Source organism: Leucoraja erinacea, chromosome 18 (assembly GCF_028641065.1).
Source record: "Leucoraja erinacea ecotype New England chromosome 18, Leri_hhj_1, whole genome shotgun sequence".
Lineage (NCBI taxonomy): Eukaryota > Metazoa > Chordata > Chondrichthyes > Rajiformes > Rajidae > Leucoraja > Leucoraja erinaceus.
The window spans coordinates 30474652-30486694 of NC_073394.1; the positions used below are offsets into that span (position 1 = coordinate 30474652).

The following is a 12043-nucleotide window of genomic DNA, read 5'->3' on the forward strand; positions in this document are numbered from 1 at the left end:
GTGTCCCAGATTCACACTGCTCTAAGGAACCTTCCTCACCTTTACCACAGAATCAAAGAGCTGGGTTGGACTATACACTGATTATAAAGGTGTAGGAAGGAACTGTAGATGCAGAAGTTCGACACAAAAAGCTGGAGTGACTCAGCGGGCCAGTCAGCATCTCTGGAGAAAAGGAATAGGTGACATTTCGGGTTGAGACCCTATCTGAAGAAGGATCTCAACTTGAAATGCCACCTATTCCTTTTCTCCAGAGATGCTGTCTGACCCGCTGAGCTACTCCAGCTTTTTGTGTCGATCTACTGGTTATAAAGGCACTGGAACTGAACACTAGCAACAAAGGCAATTCCACCTCCTTCTCCAGCACAGTTTGGCCATTATCACATTTACCGGCAATTTTAGGCACTAAAAACAGTGAGAAAGGAAAAAAAACAAGACAGTAACAAAAAACAGCATCCTCCGCTCACTCTGACAATGACATCATTGTGTTCCCACAAGATGAAGCCTCTTTAACACAGCTGTGTAAACATGAGTGGCCCACCTGCTGATACCTGAATAACAGCCGGCAGCAACATCACACATGCTTTGACTTTTAATTCTTACATCTACTCACACATTCGCATTTCAAATGACAAGCCCTCCGGGTTACCAAGCTCCATTAAACAAAGTCCAAAATAAAATATAGATTTTAATTTTTAAATGAATAAATTAAAACGCTCTCTTACTGCATAACAGTAAGCAATTAGCAGAGGCAAAGAGAGAGGGTACAGACAGGGGAGATCACTAATGCAGGTTAATGTTTGAGTACATTGGGAAAGGCTCCCATTATAAGCTACGATCTCCCATGTCTTGGAATCCCATTTATGAAGTGTGAATCTGTGGATGGTGGGCACTGAGACTGGACAGTTTGTCAGAGAGCTCCAGAAATTCAAGTTCTTATCATGATGAATCCAGGAATATCTTGTGATAATCTAAGTAAAGCAACTGTCTAACTTGGCTTAAAATAATGTTTTCTTAACAAAAATTATTTTCAGAGAATGTTCTCCCCTTTTCATCACTGGCTTCCTCATATCATGAACCAGGTACCACTGGAGTCTCCAACCATCACCAGAAGAAGCTCACAACAGGGTCTCATCCATACCCCGTAACACTGCTTTCTCTCCCCATCCCCGCACTCGCAACAAGGGCAGAGTCCCTCTGGCCCTCAACTTTCACCCCACCAGCCGGCAAATACAACACATAATCCTCCGCCATTTCCGCCACCTCCAACGTGACCCCACCACTCGCCATATCTTCCCATCTCCCCCCATGTCTGCCTTCCGCAAAGACCGCTCCCTCCGCAACTCCCTTGTCAATTCTTCCCTTCCCTCCCGCACCACCCCTCCCCGGGTACTTTCCGTTGCAACTGCAAGAAATGCAACACCTGTCCCTTCACCTCCCCCCTCGACTCCATTCAAGGACCCAAGCAATCGTTCCAGGTGCGACAAAGGTTCACCTGTATCTCCTCCAACCTCATCTACTGCATCCTCTGCTCTAGGTGTCAGCTGATTTACATCGGGGAGACTAAGCATAGGTTGGGCGATCGTTTCGCCGAACACCTCCGCTCAGTCCGCAATAACCAACCTGACCTCCCGGTGGCTCAGCACTTCAACTCCCCCTCCCATTCCCAATCCGACCTCTCTGTCCTGGGTCTCCTCCATTGCCAGAGTGAGCAACAGCGGAAATTGGAGAAACAGCACCTCATATTCCGCCTGGGGACCTTGCGTCCGGATGGCATTAACATTGAATTCTCCCAATTTTGCTAGCCCTTGTTGTCTCCTCCCCTTCCTTAACCCTCTAGCTGTCTCCTCCCACCCTCCTATCCGCCTGCCCTCGGGCTCCTCCTCCTCCCCTTTTCCTTCCTTCTCCCCCCCACCCCCCATCAGTCTGAAGAAGGGTTTCGGCCCGAAACGTCGCCTATTTCCTTCGCTCCATAGATGCTGCTGCACCCGCTGAGTTTCTCCAGCAATTTTTTGTACACCAGAAGAAGTCAGATTGTGCAAGTTGAGCACCATCCCGCTACCCTTCTGCCCGACTAGCTTGCTCTGTCAATGCTTGCCTGCTCTTTCACAGAATACAAGGAAGTTGGTAAGAGGGGAGGATCTAACAAATGGCAGGGAGTTGTGAGTAGTTTTCAGTGCTCAGTGTAGCGGTCTCCCAATTTTCAGCCTATTTGTCTCATGCAACATATACCAGGTAAGTTTGAAAAAACTCAGAGGAAGGGTCTTGACCCGAAACATCACCTATTCCTTTTCTCCAAAGATGTTCTCTGCCCCGCTGAGTAACTCCAGCGTTTTGTGTCCAAGTTTAAAAGACTAATGGAACTAGTTATTGTAGTACAGTTAATAATTACTCCCAGAACTCACAGAATTAGACACCAAACTAAGTCAATGTTTGCAATTTGATATCATGAAACCAGATTTGAAGGCTGAACACTGATTCACTTAGAAATCTTGAAAGTTTCATGAGCCTTCGATTAGATAACTGTTCTGTCCATAAAATGCCCGGGGCATGATGAATCTATGTAACTGCATGCAGTTAAATATAAATACGTGTCTTTCTGAAATTAGGTCACTGCTGCCTGCACAGAAGAGCCAGGACAAAGTTCAGATAAAGGCTACAGAGCTGCCTGAAGGAAAGTGAAATCTCACCATTGTGTGCGAGGTCAATGTCATTAAAAGGAATGATTCCAATCCTTCAAGCAACGTCTCAGGAACAGGAGTCAATCCTCACTCAACACACTCAGTAATTGGGAGATTGAGTAATTCTTTAAGCATAGCTCTAATCTAGCTCAGAATTACACTGCTGGCTCAGATATAGAACACAACATTTGTTCTATGTCTCTACTTCACCACCTATATCATTCGTTTCTCTCTCTCCTAACTCTAGTCTGACGAAGGGTCTCGACCCGAAATGTCACCCATTCCTTCTCTCCAGAGATGCTGCCAGCATAAGGGCCAAACAGGGACCAGCATTGGGGCCAGCATTTTCATAGAATTAATGTCCACAATGTAAGTTTAGGAGGGAGAAAACAAAAATAAGTCTCAGGAATAGGAGTAGAATTGGGCCATTCGGCCCTTCAAGTCATGGCTGATCTATCTCACCCTCCTAACCCCATTCTCCTGCCAGCTCCCCATAACCTCCGACACATGTACTAATCAAGAATCTATCTATCTCTGCCTTAAAAATATCCACTGACTTGGCCTCCACAGCCTTCTGTGGCAAAGAATTCCACAGATTCAACACCCTCTGACTGATGAAATATCTCATCTCATTCTTAAAAGAATGTCCTTTAAATCTGAGGCTATGCCCTCTAGTCCTAGACACTCCCATTAGTGGAAACACCCTCTCCACATCCACTCTATCCAAGCCTTTTACTATTCTGTATGTTTCAATGAGGTCCCCCCTCATTCTTCTAAACTCTAGCGAGTACAGGGCCAGTGCTGTCAAACGCTATCGTAGGTTAGAACATAATGTTACCATACAGGAAGTCTATCATAGACGACATGGGAAAGGGGAAAAAGCAGCAGAAACCGAAGAATAGATACTCAATCTTAGTTGTTTCACAGCATTCTAGAGGAGAATAGTGGAGAGAAGATAAGAGTTTGTTTTGCATCCTGGGATGATCTTGAACTAGTAAGTAGTTTTGGCCGAAAGGCTTCATAGTCTCTTGTGCAGTCTCACCAGAGATAGCAGCATATGCTTAAATCTGTGATTTATTGTAGATGTTGAAGTCTGCCTTCCACAATTGAGGAAGCAGAAACTATACCAGTTGTTCCACAAAACATGAAATGGGATTAGAATATAATTACTTTAATCGACTAAAGGCCAACAGCTATTGTATTCGTACATGAAAAGACATTAAAAGATAAACACTTAGTCATGTTTCCCTTCAAAGTAAAATATTGTTTACAACATTATATTTCATCTTCTCATCCAGGCTGAAATCAGGAAAAGGAATTATCTTTCTTGTGCACCTGTACATATTTGGAGGATGTCAACGTGGACACTAAAATAGAACATAGTGCCATGGTTGGGTTCCTTTCTGAGGTATTAATTCTACGGATTTCCACTCAGCTCTTGGAGGCGAAAATAAAATCCTACAGCTTTGAAGTAAACCACCAATTTTCACTTCATTTTGCCTTCTTCACATCTCTGGCCTCCCACTGCCCTCCACAAGGCTTCATGACACAAGGAGACAGATATCCCTTGCCACAACTCTCCCAGGATTCTGTGCAGTTCATGGCAGTGGGTTCAAAGGGAGAAAGATAAAATCCTGCATTTTTATAGTAGTTTTCATCACCGCAAGACATTCCAAACTGTGCTATAGCTGATGTATTATAGTTAGACCTGTAAAGCTGCAACGATGGAAGCCAACACTTGCACAGCAATACACCATCAAGGTTACGTTCAAACAATATGTTTTAATATTTTAGGTGAAAATAATTGAACAGGACACAGTGAGAATACATCCACATTGAAACAGCTTCAACAGATCTTTTATGTGCATCTGAGGGGTCACATTGATCTTGATTTAACACTTACATCCATAAGGCAGGATGTTTCACAATGCAGCAGCATCTCAGCATTACACCAGTGAGTCAGCCTGGAATGTCTTCAAGATTGGCATTCTTGGAAGAGAAGTGGCACAGCAGGAATTCATCTCCTAATCTTCTGATTTAAAGGTGAAAATATTGCTACAGTCAAATCTTGACAAAGCATGTTGTTTTATTTAGAAATACTAATTTTCAAGTTATTTATCCGCCTATCCAATCAAACCACAACTACGGCCCTCAACTAAATCTAGAAAGAATTCAAAGATAGATAATAATGCTGGAGTAACTCAGCGGGACGGGCAGCATCTTTGGGGAGCAGGAATGGGTGACGTTTCGGGTCGAGCCCCTTCTTCACGCTGATGGATCTGTCTGTCATTGAAATAATTAATGACTGTCTAGGACAAATCTCACACAGGCTGGCAGTGCTGCCTTGAATCTTGTGCTGCTCAGTTTTTAAAAACTAAGATTCTCCTTTTCGCAGCTTCGTTTCAGAGCCTTTGTGATGTGGAAATTGGACACATTGATGCATTTGAAAATTATTATTTAATAATTTTTTTTTTTTTACATTTCATGTTCACCTTGAAAGATAGCTGATATAATGTTTTTCTGTGCAGAAATATTTCAGTAAGCCCCTGAAGTTAGCGCCCATAAAAAGTCAATGCCCACTAGTAATATTAATTAGCTCAGCCACCTGCAAATCCCTTCTTTTTACGTACATGTCCAATTCATTTTTTTAATAAGGCTACTGAAATCTATTTCAACCACCCTTTCAGGCAGTCTATTCCACATCACAACATTAAAAACATTCTAATTTTCCTCTGGTGTTTTGCCAATTACATTAAATGCATGCCCTCTGGTGACAACTCTCCTACAATAAATACCCTTTACGTGAATTATAAAATATTGTAAGAATAACATTTTGAAGGCTAATCAAAAATTACATATTGAAATGAATAAGCAGATCTATGATCAGTGGGATATCAATGAATTTAATAAACGAGTCTGGGAAGTATCAACCTCATCAACTGGTAGTGAGTGGTAATGTTCAACTTGGCAACTGCCGTGAATGATAATGGTTTAGATAGTTAACCAGATGATGTAGATCAGGGACCTCCAAACTTTTCAGCATGAGAGCCACTATATATTTGGCACATTTTTGCGGACCGTACACACACACTCAGATACTCATACACACTCACACACCCACCCACTCACTGGGGCCACCGCTGCCGCCTGTCGCCAATCTTCGCTGTTGCCCCGGGACCTTCGACAGTCACCTGTCAGCAGCTGCACACTAACCCTCAACTTGATAGCCTACGCAACCATCGTGTAAGTTCCTGCGCTCCCACAGAGCTTGCTAAATAGCCCACAGCACGGAACGCGTTAAGAGCTTGCCGCGGGCCAGATAGAATCTCGCGGCGGGCCGGATGTGGCCCAGGGGCCACAATTTTGATACCCCTGGTGTAGATTATTGTCCTAGAGATTCTTTCAAAACCACTGGGAATATGCTGAAAGGTTTATCAAGTATCAAGTAACTCAGCCGTCCCGCAAGTCTGATATAACTAAATTTAGTCCATGTTTAAGGCATGAGGAGATATTTAAACTTTTAAGATAGTTAAAATTATGAAAGGTCCAGAAGATTGAAATAAACCAACAGTTCCCATTCAGATATTTTATTTACTGTTGAATTCAGTGCCACTTCTCTTTCAAGAACGCCAACCTTGAAGACATTCCCCACTGCTCTCTGGCAGGATTTTTGTTTCCTTTCCCTTGTGTGCTTTTAACAGTTGAACAAATTGTGTTCCACAGCCTTATTGATCATCTGATCTCTCCTGGTCAGGAATATTCCCTTTATTCTACTCACCCATGTCCCACCTTTTCTGCTTCCTAAAATTAACCTGCTTTCTTTCATTCCCAGTCCTGATGAACGGCATCAAACATAAACCATTTCTCCCTCTACAGATGCTGCCGGACAGGATGTGTTTTTCCAGTATATTCTGTTTTTATTCCAGATAAATTGTGATTAGCTAATGCAAGAAAGTTTTATCTCCCAAAATTAGCTGGGTTTTTTTGTGTGAGAAGATCTATGACAGCGTTAATACGAACTGCACCGTTCTCACCCTGAGATAGAACAACCATACAAACTCGGACAGTGAAGATAAATTGGAAGAAAAAAACTATCTCTGCAGAGATGCTGCCTGGCTCGCTGTGTTACTCCAGCATTTTGTGTCTGTCTTCGGTTTAAACCAGCATCTGCAGTTCCTTCCTACACAGGGTGCAATTTTATTGCATGTGTTCACACCGATATTAGCAAGGCGATTATCGCGATCATCGTATTGAACCAAAGGCAAAAAGGCTTCGTCATTGTGACCTCAAGTTGCAATAAGAATATAGTTATCCTAAATGTTATTGGGCATGCAAAAAAAGCACAGAACCAATTAGGCAGTTGATTTCACAGAATATAGCAAAGGCCTTTAATCTGGTGGAATATAACCTAATTGATAAATTGCTGCTTCATTTTGGGATCAGCAATCACTTTATTAATCTTACTGATTACATTTTACTGAAATCCCCACTTGGTGATTGAAGGCCCTGGAGAGTTGAGCAAATGACTCATAATAACGAGAGGTACGAAACAGGAATATACTCTTGTCACCAACTTTCATTCATTATGATGATGGATATCCTGATTGGCACCATGGATAGACGTCACTTATGTACATATTACTGGATGGTCATTTCCCCAGTACTTTTGTGTAGCAATTGTTATTTGTCATTTGCAAGCCCCCTACCTGTAAGTGGTCAGCATTGCTTTGGACATGATGAAACCACCAACAAGCACCTCCACTTTTAACTTATAATGGAAAGGTCACTGCTGAAGCAGCTCATGATGGCTGGGCCAAGAGTCTTCCAAAGGACTCGGCCCCAAGGAACCTTTCAGCGTGGGATGATTCACCTACAGCCAACATCTTTTGTGTAAAGTATGGTTTCAGCCACTGGAGTGTTATAATACCAAACTTTATCTTGATGCCACACATAGTCAACTGCTGTCTTGTTGACCATGGCAGTCACTCTCTGGAATTTGGCCCTTTAGTGCATGTTTGAATTAAGGCTGGGAAGAGGTCAGGAGCCAAGTCATCGTGACAAACCCCAAAGTGGAGGTTAATGTGTAGGTTATTGGTTAATAGATGCTGCCTGATAAAACTGTCATCGTCACATTTGTTACTTTGCTGATAATTATTGGTAGGATTTTGCTCACCGCTAACAAATCAGGTTTCCCAGCATTTTTGCTACGCCATTTCGCAAGGATATTCACAGAATTGTAAGGGCATTCATTTGATCTTTTTATTATGGGATATCACAGAGAGTTAAATTCGCCAGTGAACTGAAAGAAACAGGTTTTTTGTGGTTGGATTCACAGGACATTCCAGTCACAGATTGGCAAATTGGCTTTAGTTAGACCACATTCCTATAACGCTATGCCCAATAGTCTTCAACCCTCGAATGGCAGCTGCAAACCCAGGCACCTGGGCCCTAGTTTGTCAATGCCTTCCGAAACCCTCCTAGCCTCTCCATCTCTTTCTCACTTCATTCATGGTATTGCATAAAACTCAGCTCCTAGTTGAAGCATTTAGTCGCCTATTATTTCCTTTTGGGGCTCGCTGCCAAATTCTGACTGATTTTGCCTTTGGGTCTAGGTAAAAACAAACCGCAGGGAAATAAGTTATCAGCTTCAGCTGCTGGTGCTCCTCAGCAGCTTGTTACGATGCAACATGAGCAACATGAGGTGAACTACTGAAGCAAAACATCAGCATCCCACCAGTAAGGCACAGCACAACAAAGGAGCAGAGCCTTGGGTTTGAAAGGAGTGCCAGGCTAAAAGATTTAATTGCTGATAATATATTAAACTTTGTTATATTTTTGTTTACATAAAGTGAAATTTGTTTCTTTCTCTCCAATAATACCATCACATTATTCTGCAGTTCAAATGAGAACTGCAGCCCGGCCGGAGATTAGTATGATACTAATATGCCAATCTTCAGGTTAATTTTATGGGAGGAATGCTTCTGTAGAAGTGAATGGCTGACTGGGCAAGTGTGCTTGAGCGTGCCCTTGTGCCAGTGTGCACAAATGCCGAAAACAACTTTCTGTCTCTCTCCCATTCAGTATTCAAAGGGAGGGAAATACATTGATCTTCCCAATACAAAAAGGATGGACATACCCAGACGTCAGTGGTGATCTCAGTTAGTGCACAAATATTTCACCAGGTGCGGGCCCTTCAGTCCATCAACTCCTCGCCAACCACCAAACACTAAATCCACTACAAGGTATTTTATTCTCCCCACAATCCCATCAACTCCCAAATTCTACCACACATCTCCACACTAGAAGCCATTTATGTGGCCAATTAAAAAACCAATCAAGATGTCTTTGGGACGCGGGAGTGAACTCACACGTTCAGAGGAAGAACATGCAAATTCCACCCAGGCACAACCACATTCAAGTCAATGGCACTGTGAGATGGCAGCTCTACTGGCTGAGCACTTAAGATCATGAGGAATAGGAGTAGAGTTAGGCCATTTGGCCCATCAAGTCTACTTCACCATTCAATCATGGCTGATTTATCTCTACCTACTAATGCTATCCTCCTGCCTTCTCCCCATAACCACTGACGCCCGTACTAATTAAGAATCTATGTATCTCTGAGAATCTATCTATCAATTGCAGAGTTGATGCAGGCAGCAGGGCAGCAGGAATACTAGGACAGAGACAGTTTTGATTTCACCAACTGCTTCCTTCCCAATTGTTGAAACAAAATCAATCCGAGATTGTTCCCAGAGGAAGGTAAGGAACGGATGAGAATGAACCAGGGAACTAGAGGAACTAGCTGGTGCCAAAAGGCAGCTGGTCCACAAGAAAAGACCCTGTGAACACGACAATGTCAACATGACAATTGTCAAGAGCAGAGGTGAAGGCACATCATAGAGGGCATCAAAGATTGAAATCTTAGAAATATTGAAAAATGACTGAAAACTAATAAAATATTCTGGAACTCTTACTTAAAAACAAAATTATTTTAATGATAATCTGTTAGATGACGAACATCAATAACTCGAAGGCAGTAAAGAGTTTAAAACCATTCTAAAGATCATAAGCTGTTCATCAAAATGGATCCTTTTTGTGCTGAAGCTCCAGCAGTCAAAATGTTTGCCTTTATCGGATTAAACCTGCACATCAAGCTGCAGAATGTTTATAACCAAAGCTATTCACAAGAGCAATGTGACTTTCTGTGATTACAGGGTAGCGAGACCTCTAAAGACAAAGTGCTAAGGTTTGCCAAAGGCTGCATCACAGAAACTAATCTAGATGCTGCAAGGGATTAAAGGAAACCATCAAGTGTGGAATATTTTGCTCCACTCCATCATATTCAAGTGACGGGGCTGGTGGAGACCAGAGTTTCATTAGTGCCTGTGAGGTAGCTGCATTAAGATTAGTCTCACAGATGGCAGCAGTCCAATCTTAGAGAACCTGTCTCTTTACCGGTATCAAGACTGTTAAAAGTATTTAATCAGATAGATAGAAACCTCTGCGAGCGGGATAAAGGCATGCAACCTAAATGTTAGTGGTGGTCCCTGATGGTATCAGGGAGCAGCCTTGCACACTAGGGGATGTGGAAGTCTGAACTGTTCCCTGTGACACACTGCTGAACCTGGACAGATGAAAATTTAAAAACTAGCTATGATATTCTTTGCTAGGTAACGACACAAAGAAAGATACTTGGAATCGAGAAGAGGTATGTTAGGAAACAGATCAGCAAACATCACAAGGCAGAGCAAGTTATGTAGCTACTTACCAAAACCACATTGTATACTGATAGGAATATGCATGTGTGTGGGTAAATGAGGTAACAATCACCAGCTGGTGGGATCAGGAGTGCATGTTGGCCATGTTGTAATATTGTCAAAGTGATGCTGTTAATAAGAATCACTTTAGCTGCAACTCACCCCAGTTGCTAATTAATTCATCGTGTCTCAAGCGGTCGACAACTACACAAGGCCGAGGTCTAACAAAAAACCTAAAGAACAGATGGCGAGTGGAAGGAGCATGGGATATCCAGCATCTGGCTGATATGTTCATCATGTGTGGATTCTTCAGCGTTGTCAAAACCATCTATGTCCCAAATACCCAATAATATTCTGAGAGCTAAGAAGTCATCAAGGACTCCGAGGACTTTGTTACCATTGAGGTGCTTATTAGAAGGAGTACTGCACAGACTTCTCAGTTGTACATTATCCCTGACCACATCCCCTATTCCACTGCGACACACCATTACCACACACTGTCAAGAGGTTCTTGAACCAACCTGTACAACCTTACTCCTACCGTGACAATGGAACACGTAGAACTAGAGTGGCACAGTGGCAGAGTTTCTGCCTTACAGTGCCAGGTTCGATGTTGGCTACAGGTGTTGTCTGCACTGAGTTTGTACATTCTCCCTGTGACTACGTGGGTTTTCTCTGGGTGCTCTATGTTTCCTGTGCAGTTGTGCAAGAAGTGCAGGTTTGTAGGTTAATTGGACAAGAAGGCTCTGCAGAGAGTAGTGCGTTCGGCCGAACGCACTATGGGAACTTCACTCCCCCCCCTGCAGGAACTATACATCAGGAGGTGCAACTCCAGAGCCAATAAAATCATGGGAGACCCCTTCCACCCCTGCAACGGACTGTTCCAGCTGCTACGGTCAGGCAAACGCCTCCATTGCCATGCTGTGAGAACGGAGAGGTTGAGAAGGAGTTTCTTCCCAGAGGCCATTCGGACTGTAAACTCCTATCTCACCAGGGACAAACTTTACTGAACGTTTTTCCTTCCGCCCACAATATTTAATATGTAAAAGAATATGTGATTGTGTTTATTGTTTGTTTGGTTGTTTGTTTGTTTGTCTTTTTGCACAAAGTCCGTGAGCATTGCCACTTTTCATTTCACTGCACATCTCGTATGTGTATGTGACGAATAAACTTGACTTGACTTGACTTCTGTCAATTGCCCCTAGTGTGTAATATGCAAAACTGGAATTACATGGAACTAGTGTATGGATGATTGCTGGTCGGCACAGACTAAGTGGGCAGAAGGGCCTGTTTCCACCCTGCATCACTAAACCTCTTGCAATAACTTGGATTTATTTTTTTGCCTAATTAGTTTTCACTAATGCCTTTTTTTCTTTTAGAAATTTTGTGTGAAATATGTGTAATTTATGTCTACTTTTGTGTGTATGTCTGAGTGTATGTGCCTGTGATGATGCTGCAAGCAAGCTGTTCATTGTCCCTGTACCTCACGGTATTGGTGCATATAACAATAAACTCTCCTTGACTTGAAGGTGCACAAAAAAGCTGGAGAAACTCAGCGGGTACAGCAGCATCTATGGAGCGAAGGAAATAGGCAACGTTTCGGGCCGA

The 12043-nt window shown here is 42.8% G+C and overlaps 1 protein-coding gene across 1 annotated transcript in view; it reads right to left on the reverse strand.

The window, feature by feature from the left end:
* dgkza (diacylglycerol kinase, zeta a) overlaps nucleotides 1-12043 on the reverse strand; it is a 263694-nt gene that overhangs the window by 63563 nt on the left and 188088 nt on the right. The window lies entirely within an intron of this gene.